The sequence below is a fragment of the Oxyura jamaicensis genome, chromosome 2 (genome assembly GCF_011077185.1).
Source record: "Oxyura jamaicensis isolate SHBP4307 breed ruddy duck chromosome 2, BPBGC_Ojam_1.0, whole genome shotgun sequence".
NCBI classification, from domain to species: domain Eukaryota; kingdom Metazoa; phylum Chordata; class Aves; order Anseriformes; family Anatidae; genus Oxyura; species Oxyura jamaicensis.
Genome location: NC_048894.1, coordinates 107824735 through 107838673, shown reverse-complemented (window position 1 = coordinate 107838673; position 13939 = coordinate 107824735). Strand labels below are relative to the sequence as shown.

The 13939-nt window shown below is 39.1% G+C and overlaps 1 long non-coding RNA gene across 1 annotated transcript; it reads right to left on the bottom strand.

The window, feature by feature from the left end:
- Window positions 1-7411: 7411 nt before the first annotated feature.
- On the bottom strand, window positions 7412-12775 carry LOC118162959. Its single transcript, XR_004748741.1, has 2 exons — window positions 12640-12775; window positions 7412-7677 (listed from the first exon to the last, which is right to left on the bottom strand). It is a non-coding gene; the product is annotated as an uncharacterized LOC118162959 (long non-coding RNA).
- Window positions 12776-13939: the final 1164 nt, after the last annotated feature.

Genomic DNA, 13939 nt, shown 5'->3' with positions numbered 1-13939 from the left:
GAGTCAATAAACTTTTTGTTGGAAAACTAACCAGAGCTGCCAAAGAAATAGAGATGTCTTTATGTTGCCTTTCTAGTCTTAATTTTCTCTGTCCTTGTCCATATGTATTGTGACACACTTTGTGTATGCATCACAAAGATTTTTCCTTAGGTTCCCTGTCTTAGTCGAGGCATTTGTAGGAAGGTGTTTACCTGGTGGATTTATATTCAATGCATCCAACCCTTCAGCCGACAGTTCTATGCGTTGGCTCATCTGAACCTTGAATATTATATAGAGTTATTACTTTCTAAACAGATTAACTTGTTTGGGAAAAACAAAACAAACAAACAAACAAACAAAAAACTAGGGCGAAGATATATGTTTTCCTTTCAATCTCTTTGTCAATGGCTGAGCTTGGTAATAGAAGCATTTGCTCACTCCTGTCCCCAGAATCAAGCTTCAGGCATTTAAAAAAAAAAAATAAATAAATAAAAATTGAAAAGTTAAAAGCACCTGAAAACCTGGATCTGATAATAGACGATTTTCAGATTTTCAGTGTAGATGTCACTGCTGGTAATAAGTTAATCCTTTGTAAACACTCCCACACCTCTCCATAATGTACATAAATGAATACCACATATAGTAGATAATCACAAATGTTGTAACCATGGCAGTTTTATTAGTGCTAATGATACTACTTTATATGCTCACAAAACACATGGCAAGCAGGTTAATACTTTTAAATTGGCTGAATCTCTCTTGTTTGACAGTGCCCTGAATTTCCAGAAGGATTTATTGCATTTTGGTCTCCCACCTCCAGGGCAAGCACTTAGAAGTACCCTGGAGGGGCTCAGTGTTCAGCAGCAGATCAGCATTTCTAAGGGCAGCTCCTCTAAGGTAACTGGCTTCACAGAAGTCAATGCATAACACATACACGGGGCTGCCAATAGCCTCGGAACTGCTACGGTACTATTCAGCTGAAACCGGGAGAAAGGATGCATTTAAGGAGACACAATACATTTCTCTGGTTGACTTGGCATAACCTGATGCGATTTTCCTTTCAATTTGCCACAGTCCCAGATGTAAATCAAAGAGAGCAATAACACATGTATCTGCAGCAGCTGTAACAGTAACTTGCTGGGATGCTGCTGGGTTGGCTTTTGTCATTGTTGCTGGTAGCATGGTGGTTTTTTGTTTGTTTTTATTGTTTTGCTTTGCTATTTTTTTGTTTGTTTTCTGTTTTAAATGTGCTACTTTTGTTATGACTTCAGGAAGTGACATTGTTGACTTCATTTTTAATAGTGTGTATTTTGACCTGATGATGTGGTACTCTTACAGTCCAACAGATCTGCATTTACTGGAAGAACAATATCATTTCCCTGTGCCTCATGGAAGACAGGGCTCTTTGTAAACTGAAGGCAAGTCAAAAAAGACAGTGGGATTTGGGAGGTCATAAAAACTTGTTGCTGCATGCCAGCTTTTTATTGCTAGCATTCCTGATGCCCAAGGCCCTCTGGCTGCACTGCCCACACTCAGTTGAAAGGTATAGTGGAAAGTCTAGTCTTTTGGTCTAAAATAGTATCCATCTTTTTCCACTGTGAAAGCTACCTGGAAGACTAAAACCTTCAAAAACCACACTTCACTAGGGTTAAGTAAGCATCCCTCAGCTTTGAAATATCACATTGCAAAATCCCCATAAAGGAGAGGAGGACAGGAGACAGAAGTTTTCTGTCTTTTGTGTTGCAAAAAACCATGGCTACAGGATGATCCTACTCCAGAGATGTCTGCTAGGATGAGGCAGCTGCTGAGGGCTCTAAGGCAGTCACAATTTGCAGCCAGCACTCAAGAGCCATCACTGTAAGTCCTTACCTAGAAATCTTATTGGCTTTACCAAATCAGCAAGAATCTCAAATCTGCTTCTGAAAACAAAACAACACAAAAATTTGAATTATTTACGCTCACCAACTGGGTGGGGGGGAAGGGGCGGGGGGGGGGGGGGGGGGGGAGGAGTGAGAAAAAACAGGTAAAATAAAGTTCTGTACTGTCCTGGCACACTCAGTATGATAAGAGCACAAAACATGCAGCCTGCACTGAGCAATTCTGTTGTTTTTTTGTGTACCTGAATGGCTGAGAGCATCCTTCTCCTCAGCAATCTCCCTCTTAAACGTTCAGCAAACAAGAGTTTTCATTGTGTCTAATGGTATATGATTTCTTAAACCTTTCAACTCTCCCATGGTGAAACTAGGGACAACCTCTAGAGACAGCAGGAAGAGTTTTTGAAATGCCTGTGATAAAGATGCTGAAGTCTGCAGATGTAAATGGTTTTGAATAAAGGAAACTGAGAACAAAAACAGTATCAGATGCAGATACTTCTGAAGTTCTACAATTCTTATCCTTTGTGGGGGAGAAGGCAGAGAGAAAGTTTATATTACACAAAATCAGAAGAATGCTTTAGGCTTTTGATTTAAAAAAGTAAACCTTATTATTATTATATAGTTAAAAGCTGAAAATAATACCTTGCAAGAAGTCTTTTTTCCCCTACAGAACAAGAAAAACCTGGAAAACAAAACAAAACAAAACAAAAAAAACACTAAAATTACAGTCTCTCTGCATCCAAAATTTGAAGATTTGAATTCAGTATTAAGACTAAGTGGAAAGCAGGTTTGCACTAAGAAAGTGCAAGAGAAATGAATCATTCTACATTTTTGTGTATGACAGCAGCTGCAAGAAATAACATGGGGAGAGGAAGACAATGAAGGAGAGCATACAAGTGTAAGTACACACACATGTATGTGCACGTGTGTGTCTTTGCAGAGTGGATTAGGAATATATAACAAATGCAATACACAGTTGACCCTGCTGCTGTCATCTTGATAGATAAGGTAGCTGGACAGGAGTTGTGAGATGTTATGTGAAAATGTTCCCTCTGGAAACATTTCAGCTGTCTTACTGAATGCCTTTACATCCACAAATACCTCATTTTCCATTTCAGTGAGAAGGAATTTTTTTGCTTATTTTCTTGGAAAGCACTGAAATGTACTTAGGCATGCACTGTTTACTCAAGGCTTAGAGCTTGAAGAAATAATTACTACCTCATTCAGTAGCATTACCACTACTATCATTACTACCAGGTTTCTTCTAAACATTTTTTGGTCAAACATGATGAGGACCTGAGTTTGTTGTTTTTTTTTTAAATCATAAAGATGGCAGAAACAATTTAATGGTTTTCTTGCTATGGCTGTAGAGGTGAAACAAGAACAACAAAAAGACAAAAACAAAACTAAGAACTTCAGAAAGGAGAGCCCACAGAAATTCAGATTTTGCTGCATTGCGTTGGCATGTAAGTCTAATTGAAGTAAACTGGCAGTACTGGGGTGGATACCATTTAACATGTCCTGAATGATGCCATAACTATCCTGAATGATGGGCACTACCAGCAAGCTCATACCTACAGCCAGGTTTCTGTGTGAGGCTTCAGTGTGCTGAAAGGTATGGATGCCACTCACATGAAGCTCCATTAGCAGGAGAACTGAGCTGATTTACAAAGTTCATAAGCAAATGCAAAGTCCTGCCCCAAAGATGGGGAAATCCTATGCTGTAGCACAAGCTAGGGCCAGGCTGAGAGGCAGCTCTGCAGAAAAGGCCTTGAGGCTTTGGTGAACAGCAAACAGCTCACGAGCCAGCAGTGCATGTTTTCACCAATGGAAGCTGATCTCATGTAGGGCTGCTTTATCACAAGAGCAGCCAGCAGGCTGGGGAATATGATCGTTCCCCTCTACACAGCACTGGAGAGGCTACACCTGAAGTACCTTGCTCAGTTTAAGGCCAACCTGTCCAAGAGAGACATAGACGTGCTGGGCCGAGTTCAGTGGAGGGCCATCAAGGTGGCTGGCAGCTGGAGCACACAGAACATGAGGAGAGGGAGCTGTTGCTTTGTTTGCAGAGAAAGTCAAGAGGAGGTCTAATTGCCCTCCACTGCTGAAACAGGGCTTATAGAGAAAGGAAACCAAACCCTTCTCAGAGGCAAGGAGTGAAAAGACAGAAACAAGTTACATTCAGAGAAATTTAGACTGGATATAAAAACATTTTTCTTTACATCAAAAGTTCGTAAGTCCTGCAGCACATACCAAGAAAGTTTGTGGAAACTCCATCATTGGAGATTTTAAAGCTTGACAGGTAAGTGCCCTGAGCAGCCCTGATCTGACTTTGAAATCACTTCTGCTTTATAGCAAGAGTCTGGACTAGTTGACCTCCAAAAGTCCCATCTGATATAACCTTTCTATGTTACTATGCTTCTTTGAAATGATTTATTCACATGGGATATTTAACTGTCTGGGATGAAAGAAAAGCCAAAGTTTACAAAATCCTATAAAACTGAGCAAAACTAATTAGAAAACAGTTTCTATATCACCACTCCAAACTCCTGATTTATATCCCTATAGCTAATTCTGCTAAGGTAAGCACTCTGAAGGACTGGTAAATAAAGATCAAGGTCCAGAAAGGAAGTTTAATTCAATGGCATGGAGCATAGCTAAGTACAGGTACTGGAAGGAAGGATATATCTACCTTTTCTTCCCTGCCAGTCTCTGGAGATTGATTAAATGCTATGTCCAAATGCAGATTTGCATCCTGATGGTTCGTCTTGGAGCATGGAAAATTTGAGCCCTAATTCCCACCTAGTCTTTGAAATACGGTGAGGAGCTGCCTGTAGGCTCTCTGTGCCTAACTGTGGGGATCTGAGCTCTGAGAAGAGAGGCACCTTTGACAGAAGATGCAGCTGCTTTGTGAGCAGAGCTGTGCCTCGATCTGCAGTCCTTGAGAGCAGAGAAGTGGATAGAGAGCACTCGTACCCCTCTCTTTTCCCAGGGTTTGCAGCCTGCCACCATTTGAAAGTGAGTATGGACAACCTGTCTTTCAGAAACGTTTAGACAAGGCAGAGGATCCTTATCTTGTTGTTTTTTGATTCACTAGCATAGAGGTTAGCCAGATCTTTGTGGAAGTAGAATAAGCTTCCTCAAAAGCAGCACATTCTCTCCCACCCCAAAGCCTGAACTGCATCTCATGTCTTAGGACATGCCCTAACGGCCAGCCTACAACTTTTGAGGGAGGGAAAAGGAAAATTTCCCAACTGTGCTCTGAAAGCTCTTCTACTTCTGAGGAAACAATTTTTTTTGTTTTGTTTTGTTTGTTTGTTTTGAAAGGGAGAATAAGGGATGGAGGGAGGGAAGGAGAAAGGGAGGGAAGGAAGAAGGGAAAGAGAGAGGGAGGGAAGGAAGAAGGGAAAGAGAGAGGGAGGAAATTTGGTTTGGTCTTATAGGCTTATGCTCTGCAAACAGACATAAACTCTTCAAGTAAAAGCTGGTTCTGTGGTTCTCACCAGTTTCTGACTGGGTAATTACTAATGCAAATACACATACACACGCCAGAGAGCATTAGTGATGGGAGCAGCAATAAAAGTGACCTGGCTATAATGAGAAAAATGTTGACAGAAAATGTCTATTAAAACACTGATACAGAAAAATGCCTTCCAGCCTGGGAACTAGGCCTGGGTACCAGGAACATCCTTGAAAGGCACAGCAGGACTCTGAAGTGATGCTGAGCACCTAACAACCAGAGACATCCTGAAGATACCACCACTGAGGGCAAAAACAAGGAATTGCAGCAGCAAATTATCTCCTGAAAGAAAATAAAATAGTCTGGAAAAGTAAAATTTTGTCCAAGAGAATAAGAAATATCATCATCTGTTGGATGTCTTATGTGAAGCTTAGAAATTAGCAGCACCTATTGTCCGCTCTAGGAGGTGATGCCCTCCACCCTCATGTCTCTGTGATATAAAAATGACTCATATTCTCATAAAATGGAGCCTTTCTCTCTCTCTCTCTCTGAAAGAACTTCCCATGCATCGAGTTTTCTTTCCTACATCATTTCCTAAACAAATTGAACTTTCACTGAGGATGCCTCGTTGACTCTGAACTCTGTGGTGAGGATCAACTTCCGAGTGAGATAGTGTGGGTTATTTTACTGGGCCCAGTTCTGAGAGTTGGTCTTTTCTGAGACCAGTTTTTGTTATTGACCAATTTCAGAGGCTAGTTTTCTCAATTAGACCAATTTTAGGTTGTTTTGCCCCCACTTTTGGTTTCATGAACCTTGAACCAGTAATTTTATGAAATATATATAATCTTCATATGTACATAGCATGTCCTAAGTATAGTCTTGAAAAGTATAAACTATCATAAGTATAGTCATTCTTATAGTATTGATAAGTTTGTAATCCATAACAAGTATATTTACTGCCATACTATTGATAAATTTGTTGAATCTATAATGCTAATCTATATTTGCTGTTATGTTATGGATTTTACTATATCTGATAGCTTTCCTACTATCTCTAATTGCTGCTACTATTAATTAGAGCTATTCCCTCAATATTTGCCACATAAATATATACTTTCTTCCTGGTAGTAGAGGTTATTATCTACATACATATATTCACCTTATTGATCACGGTATGATAGTGGTGATTGCTGGACATCTGTAATAAATAGAAATCTCTATAAAATGAAGTCTCTATGTCTATGTGTATTAAAGTATCCTACAAACCCATAGTTGTGGTTTCTGGATACCTGTAGGCCAGATGCCTCTTTATGTTGACACAACTGGATGTGCTTTACTTTAAAGGAGCATGTTCACAGAAACCAGCACCCCAAAGCTCAAGTACATGAGAAGCAAGCACAGGTCCAGCAACCCCATTCTTGCATGATCCAATGCACCCTCACCTTCTATATTTACACATGGGGCAAGAGGGGATCATTCATTTCACATATACTGCCAAACTTTTTATTTAGGAACGCTTCACCAGGTGGATTCCCCAGTGCAAGGCATGAGGGAGACTGCATCTCTGATTGACCATATCAGCAGTAACTGTGCTACAGAAAATGTGTTGGGAATAATAGCTCCTGATATTCCCTACTAAATATGTGCTTGAATGTTTTTGTGCTGGTAAGCCACTGCCTTTGTTACTGAGCAGTTCAGTATTGTGTGGTTGTCCTCTTTCTTGGCAGCATAAACCAGAACTACCTCTGTCTCTTGAAATGGGAGGTTTCACTGTGGAAGTCTGTAGATAACTAGCTCCAGTTTTTTTTTTTTGTTTTTTTTTTTTTTTTTTTTTTTTTTTTTTTTTTAATATTGACTAAACTGCATTCTGATTCCACTTTATCTACTGGACAACATATTTACTTGTGTAGCAAACCGTACAGAGAAATATTGTCTCTGTTACAGGACATTTGACCTACTAATGCCCTGAGACCTCAATAATAAATTATTTTAGGCTTGTGATGTCAAATATATGCTTCCTTTGACTACACAAATAATTCTGTGTAAACTGATTTATCCCTTTGCAATGGCCCTCTGCAACGTTGCCAAATATTCTGCATGCTTTCTAGAAATTCAGGAGTATTTATTAATCCAAGAAAACCCAGAATCCAAACTGTTAACAATGAATGTACATGTGGTGGATATCTCTTCCAAAAGAAGATGGTCCAAGATGGTTGCTTAAGAGATGAGAGTGAAATCCATGCAGCCTTAAATTTCCATTTTCAGGAAAACACATCCTTATTTCCAGACTTCTGTCAAATCTTCTTATGTTCTTCACTACATGATGTACCACACCTTTTCCTTCACAGAGGTGAAGTCCTGAGCCTATCAAATGAGGAAGAATGTGAATTAAGATGACCAAGGATATATTTTTAGAACACACTTCGCCAATGGGCTTCAAGCTCTTTTTGTCCCAGTTACTGTGGCAGCTCCAATCAACCTGGAAGTTCATTATTTCTTTTTCAATTTATAAAAGCTGCACTCATATTATAAAGCAGAAGATAATCCTTGTGAGTTAAGATAAATCCATAGACAGAGCTCACTTTAATTCTAATTAGAATCTGCAAGTTTATTATGGAAAAATGTAAGTTGTATGATTTAATCTTTCCTATTGCCAACACTGAGCATATTATTTCTATATTATAAGTTTGCCTTTCACATATATAGCAATATAAAAAGGATTATTAACTTAAATCCTATATTACAAACACTGATCCATACAGTGAAGCAATTACATTACAGCAGTTAAATATATAGGGGCATAGAGCTGTTCCTAGCACAGTCAATAGCAATTTAGCCATTAACTAAAATGAAAGCAAGATTAGACCTGTATTCTGAAAAAGGTAAAATGCATTTTTATAGCTACAGTTAAAGACAATGTCAAAGTAAATATAATGCACCAAATTATTCGTCGTGTACAATTAACACTGCTATTTAAAATAAAACAAAACAAAAACCCATTAAAATTAATGCTATTTGTATAAGCAGTCAGAACATTCAGAACATCTGGACAAGGTAATAATTGCTTCATATTGGATTTAAACTTCAGCTTGAATTTAAGACCAAATAACAGTTAGCAGTGACTCCATCAGATCTCAGAGATGCCAGAACTCCACCAAGGTGCTGGGCATTTCTGCCTACAAGCTCCCCATGTGTAATGACCTTGATGTGGTGGATGGGCTCTGAAAATACCAGCTGGCATTATCCAGAGCTCCCTGTCTACATAACCTAGAGTACTTACTAGTTCTCATTCAAAAGAAATTACACTGTGTCTTTTCTGTTCATAGAACACCTAGGGCTGAAATGTCTCACCTTGGAAATTAATTTGTAATGATTAGCTCAACACATAAACTAAACCTGGGTGGAGGATTCCTTTCCCCTTGTTGTTGAAGCAATGCCATCACTCTCACACACACATTAAAAAAAAAAAAAAAAGAGAGAGAGAGAGAGAGAAGTTCAAGGTGAACCCCAAAGAGCCCAAAAATACATGCCAATGCACCTTCATGGTCACCTAGAAGTGACATGAAGCAAGCTATGTCTTACATGACAGCTAATGGCTCTCACAGCTGCATGAAACTCTAGTTCAACAGGAAATGGCTTCACCAACAATTGTTAAGGCTTTCCAATTCTGTTTTGCCTTAGTTATTCCATGCAATCAGCTTTAAATTGAGCATGTAGTGGGATTTTCTGTGAGATGAAAAATTGGAGTTTGATTTTCACAGGCTATGGCAGAGAAATGAACTTGTATTTCTCCTAGCTAGCACTCTGACTTCTGTATGGTGTTATGCTTTCTGATCACATCAGGGCCTTTGACAATTTGAATATGGATTTCTGGCTCCAGCTCTATGAGAAGTAAACCCATGCAACTTCTCTCTTAAATTATTTGTAACCAGGGACTAAAACCTGTTAGCTTCCTCGAGTGGTAGCTGTAGGTCTAAAACAAAGGCCGAGAACTATCAGGAAACATAAACAAGACTTGGCAGAACTGGGAGTTAAATGCTGACTTCCAGCTCTGTGCAGATTCCCAGAGGCTGTTAGGCATTTTGTATTTTTGCAGAACATTGCCTGTCTTTGCAGGGCAGGAGATGAGGCAGTCTATTCAGCCAATATAAAGAAAATCTGGCAAAATTCAGTATACCTAGAAGGAATGAAAATATCAATGTTTTCTGCCCCAAGGAAAAGCTTGAGATTAAATAAGAACCAAACCAACCTTTTCCTGTCTCTGAAACCAAACATTAACACGAGGTTTTTTGATGCTTGAAAACACCTCTTTTATTTCTTTCTTATGGACATTGCTGAAGAAATGAGTGGGTGGTGATGTATTCAAAGCATGTCTTGTCATGTCTAATTGACTATATAAAGAAATGAAATAGCCCCCTTCTTCAAAAATATATAGCACATTAATAAGAAATTATTATTTTATTGATAGAGCTGACTTTTTATTGCCTAGGAGGAAATAAAACATTATTGAAGCTAATCAGGTCCCAGTTTTTCCAAAATGGTACGAAGAACAATTGTCAGTCAGCTGTCTAAAGCATCCATCAATCAATTAGTTTAATAGAAACAATGTCATTAGAATAAAATGTTGTCAGAGAATAAGTCTCATAGTTTGAAAAAACATGACTGTGACTTTATTTTACAACTGTCCACAGTTTTTCTTGAGCTTTTTAATTTTACAAATGGAGACCATTCTCTTCTGATAAAGTTCTAACCAATTGACATTACCTCTTAATTATTTTTATAACATATTCATTGCAGGATTTGTTCAAGTAAGAAGTTATTGCATAATTTCCATGATGGATGTGCTCATTTCATGAGTATTAGATTAGTGAAGAGTACACAATTTATATTAACATGCATATATCATTAAAGAATACACTGTTTTCCAGCTGTCTTAAAACAAAAACAAACCTATGAGATACTGGCTTATTTTTGGCTTCTATTTTTCTGAATAGTTCCTGACAATAATGTTGTTCATGTGGATTACATAAGTTAATCTATACTTTGTTGTGTGTGTTTATTTCACTTTGTCTTGCAAGACTTTTCTCATGTTTTGCGTTCATTCTCCCAGACCACAAATACACACACTTTTTTTTTTTTTCTTGAGATTTTGTTTGAGATTATTTTTCTTTCATTTTGTTGCTAACTGTAGTCAGAAGCAAACCAAAAGGGCAACACTTCTTGTCTAAAGATGGTGAACATGTCTATGCTATCAGGAAACTCCAGTACTTCTAGGAGAATCGCAAGGAGGATCTAATGATAGGTCTTTCATTCTCTAAATCCTTTAATGTCAATTAACTCTTTTAACTAACAAAAGGACTGAATATTTAGAGGGTGACAAAAGGGCACCACAGACTTTCATGCCAAATTAATAGCATCTATTATTTCCATTGTTCTGGTAGCCTGGAAGCCCCTGTACCCACAGTCATGGGTGTTACTAATTCAACTAGTCCACTGCCCCCATTTGCATCTCCAAGCATTACATTTTATCATTGTTGCATTAAGACTCATTTAGATTTACAATTTCAAAAGATGGGAGGGTTTCAGATGAACACAAAAACTGGTCAGTGTTATATTGCTGGGACCCAAATGGGATTCTAGCTCAAAGCTACAAAACAAAGCGATGAGGAAGGCAGCATTTTCAGTAATCCTGGTCCTCTCCAGATCCACAGTGGGATATGTTGAATTTCATCAGCCTACTTGAAAATCAAGGTGCAAAATAGCTCTGTGACAGGATGACGGACAGCAAGGTTTGTCTCAAAATGGCAGCAGTACATGGCTGAGGATTTCCTCTACAACAGTTGCGAAGAAATCATGACTTCCATAGCATAGATCTAGCTTTAGTTTCCTTAACAGGATTTAGTACTTAACTTCAAAACTGTGACTGTGAACTCAGCACTCTACAGTCACTTAATCCTGGTGGCACCTTTACCAAGGAACTCCTTTTTTGACCTGAGGAGCTGGGAGGCTGTGGTCCAAAGGATAGCAATGCCTCAGTCACCTGTGGGGACCCTAACTTCTTGGGTCTCAAGTCAGGCTTGCTCTGATTTTGTATCTTCCACGAAAGCCACTTCTCTTTCTGTACTATTTCACCACTTCTACAGGAAGAGGTAAAAATTGGTGTCAGCAGCCTCAGCCTGAGGGGAAGGTTTCCTACTTCATGGACAAATACTCTGTGGGTTTAAGCACCCAGACTTCATATTCTTCCCATGTTCCAGAGGAAAAACAGTGTTTCATGTCCTGCTCAAGCATGGAAGAAATGTGGCTTGCTTCACTCAGACAAGAGTCCTACCTATTGGATCGATTATCTTGCCTGCAAGCTTGGTTCAGGCAGCTGGACCTGCACTGGGGGTGACATCCAGGCACACCTTTGCCTGGAGCTTCCTATCAATGGAGTGAGGCATCCCCATTCCCCTTTCAGGACACTCTCCTTCTCCATCTGAAGCACTGAACTCTTTTTGCACAAATGGTGCCAAATGGTGAGCTTTGGTTTCCAGGCAGGTGGCCAGGCACTTCGGGATTACACATTTTCACACCAAACCACAATATGTTCTTTAAGAAAATCATCCTATTTGGTAAGCATTTGTAATCATAGATGTAATTCCTCATTTTTTAATTTTATTTTTTTTTTTTAATGACTAAATCTACAATAAATTTCTGATACTGGTTGATTTCAGAGGAAGTTTTCAGCAGCTCTCGGGTTAGGACTGCATTTAGAAAGACAGCTCATGCATATGCAGATAGTGGTAAATAAATAAGTGTCTCTCTAATTAAAGCACATCTAGGGAAGTCTAAACTAATTTAACATCTAAATGACTGATAATAAAGGGGTGAGGGAAACCCAGAAATATTAGCCTTTTAAAAAATTCTTTGGCATACGATTGATGAGATGGAAGGAGATAAGCATCAAGGCATCTAGCATTAAAAAATAAAAAAAATGTGCTGAGACAAAGTTATGGAAAGAAAAAGAAGTCTGTGTGCACTGAAAGTGAAAAGACATGGCAAAAACGTGCTCAGCCTCCCCAACATGCTATTAACATCTGAGCAAAACACTACTGAAATGTTACAAACTAATTAAATTGAGCATACATGGGAACCAATGGGAATAAATTATTATGCAAATACAAGGTTTCCACTACAGAAAGCTACTGCTGGGAGTCAGCATGGTGTTAAGCAAGGAGCACGGGGGAGGGGGGGGCAGGCTCCCCTGCGCCACCACAGTATGGCCGGCTGAAGATGAACCCCATCGCAGAAAATGGGATAAAAAGCTAGGGAGGAAAAACGTACCTGGAACTTCCCACAAAGGGAAAAAGAGACTGGTGCAGACTGCTAAAGAAACAGTGCCATCTGCCGCGTATTCCCTTATGGCAGGAAGCTGATTTTAGATGCCTCCTGCTCTGCTGCGGTGATGGCAGCAAATCTGACAAGTCCCCATGTACAGCTGAGATGAGGAGGGCAGGAACCTAGCCTTTCCCCTGGCCCATTCTACCCAAATGTGTTTATAGGTCTGCTGGGGAAAAAAAATAAAAAATAATTATAATAAAAAGAATTAAAAAGGTAAGAAAACATTTATGGACTGTCCTTACTAAGTTGTTGCCTGTTAAAATAAAGGTTTCTTTCTCTTGGTATAACAGGACCCTGTGCTCAGACACTCAGTGAAGGATCAATCTGCTGTAAAGCAGTCCATCAGCGAGACATACAGAATGAATGTGTAAACAGGAAAACAGCTGCTGCCCAATCTCTTTTTTTTTTTTTTGTGCTGGATTCCTGTCACCTTGTAAAAGGGTTTTCTGTTTCTTGTGCAAGCCTGGTGTTGGTTTCAATCCATACTTTCTTTGCTCGGTCCTTCTCAAAATGTTCATTACATCCCTGAATGCTTTTATACATTATATTATCTAAAGCAATTACAAGAGAAAAGTCTAGTCAATATTATGAAGTTTTATAATGACTTTCATCAATAGCTCTAAAAACTCATTTATGAGGATTGAACCTGACAAAACTCATGGAATACAGGTGCCACCAGTCTATGCAAAATTCTTGTGAGTTTAAGCCTGTCATCCACACATCTGTGTTTATGCTTCTAATACTTTTAGCCTCTAGATTGAACACCCTTACTTCTTTAAAGAGTTCCCCAGAACACATCCAGGACAGAGCAGGAATAGAGTCTTGATAGGTGACTCCCTGTCCTATGACCTCCCTCCGGATGTTCAAATTACTCCTTAAGAACATTTTGCAGGATGGGTAGTCTAACATAATTAGCTCAGGCAGTGTTATATTAAATAGGTCCCATAAAAAAAAAAAAAAAAAAAAAAAAAAAAATCCCCATACTAGGACAAAAGTCTTTGAAAATGGGGAAGTGCTATTCCTGACACAGTCCAGCACTGACTCATTTTCCTCATTAGGCATCGTTCAGGCACCTATTCTTTTTGCACATGTACTGCAGGATCCCTAGGATTTGTCTGCTGTGGGTGTCAAACTTCAGTTTTCTCTTAATTTGCAGACTTCCAAGCTGTCCTCTATGTCCCTGGCTACTGTTCCCAGACTCATTAACGACACATGGAGGCGAGGCTTTTGGAACTAGGCAGTG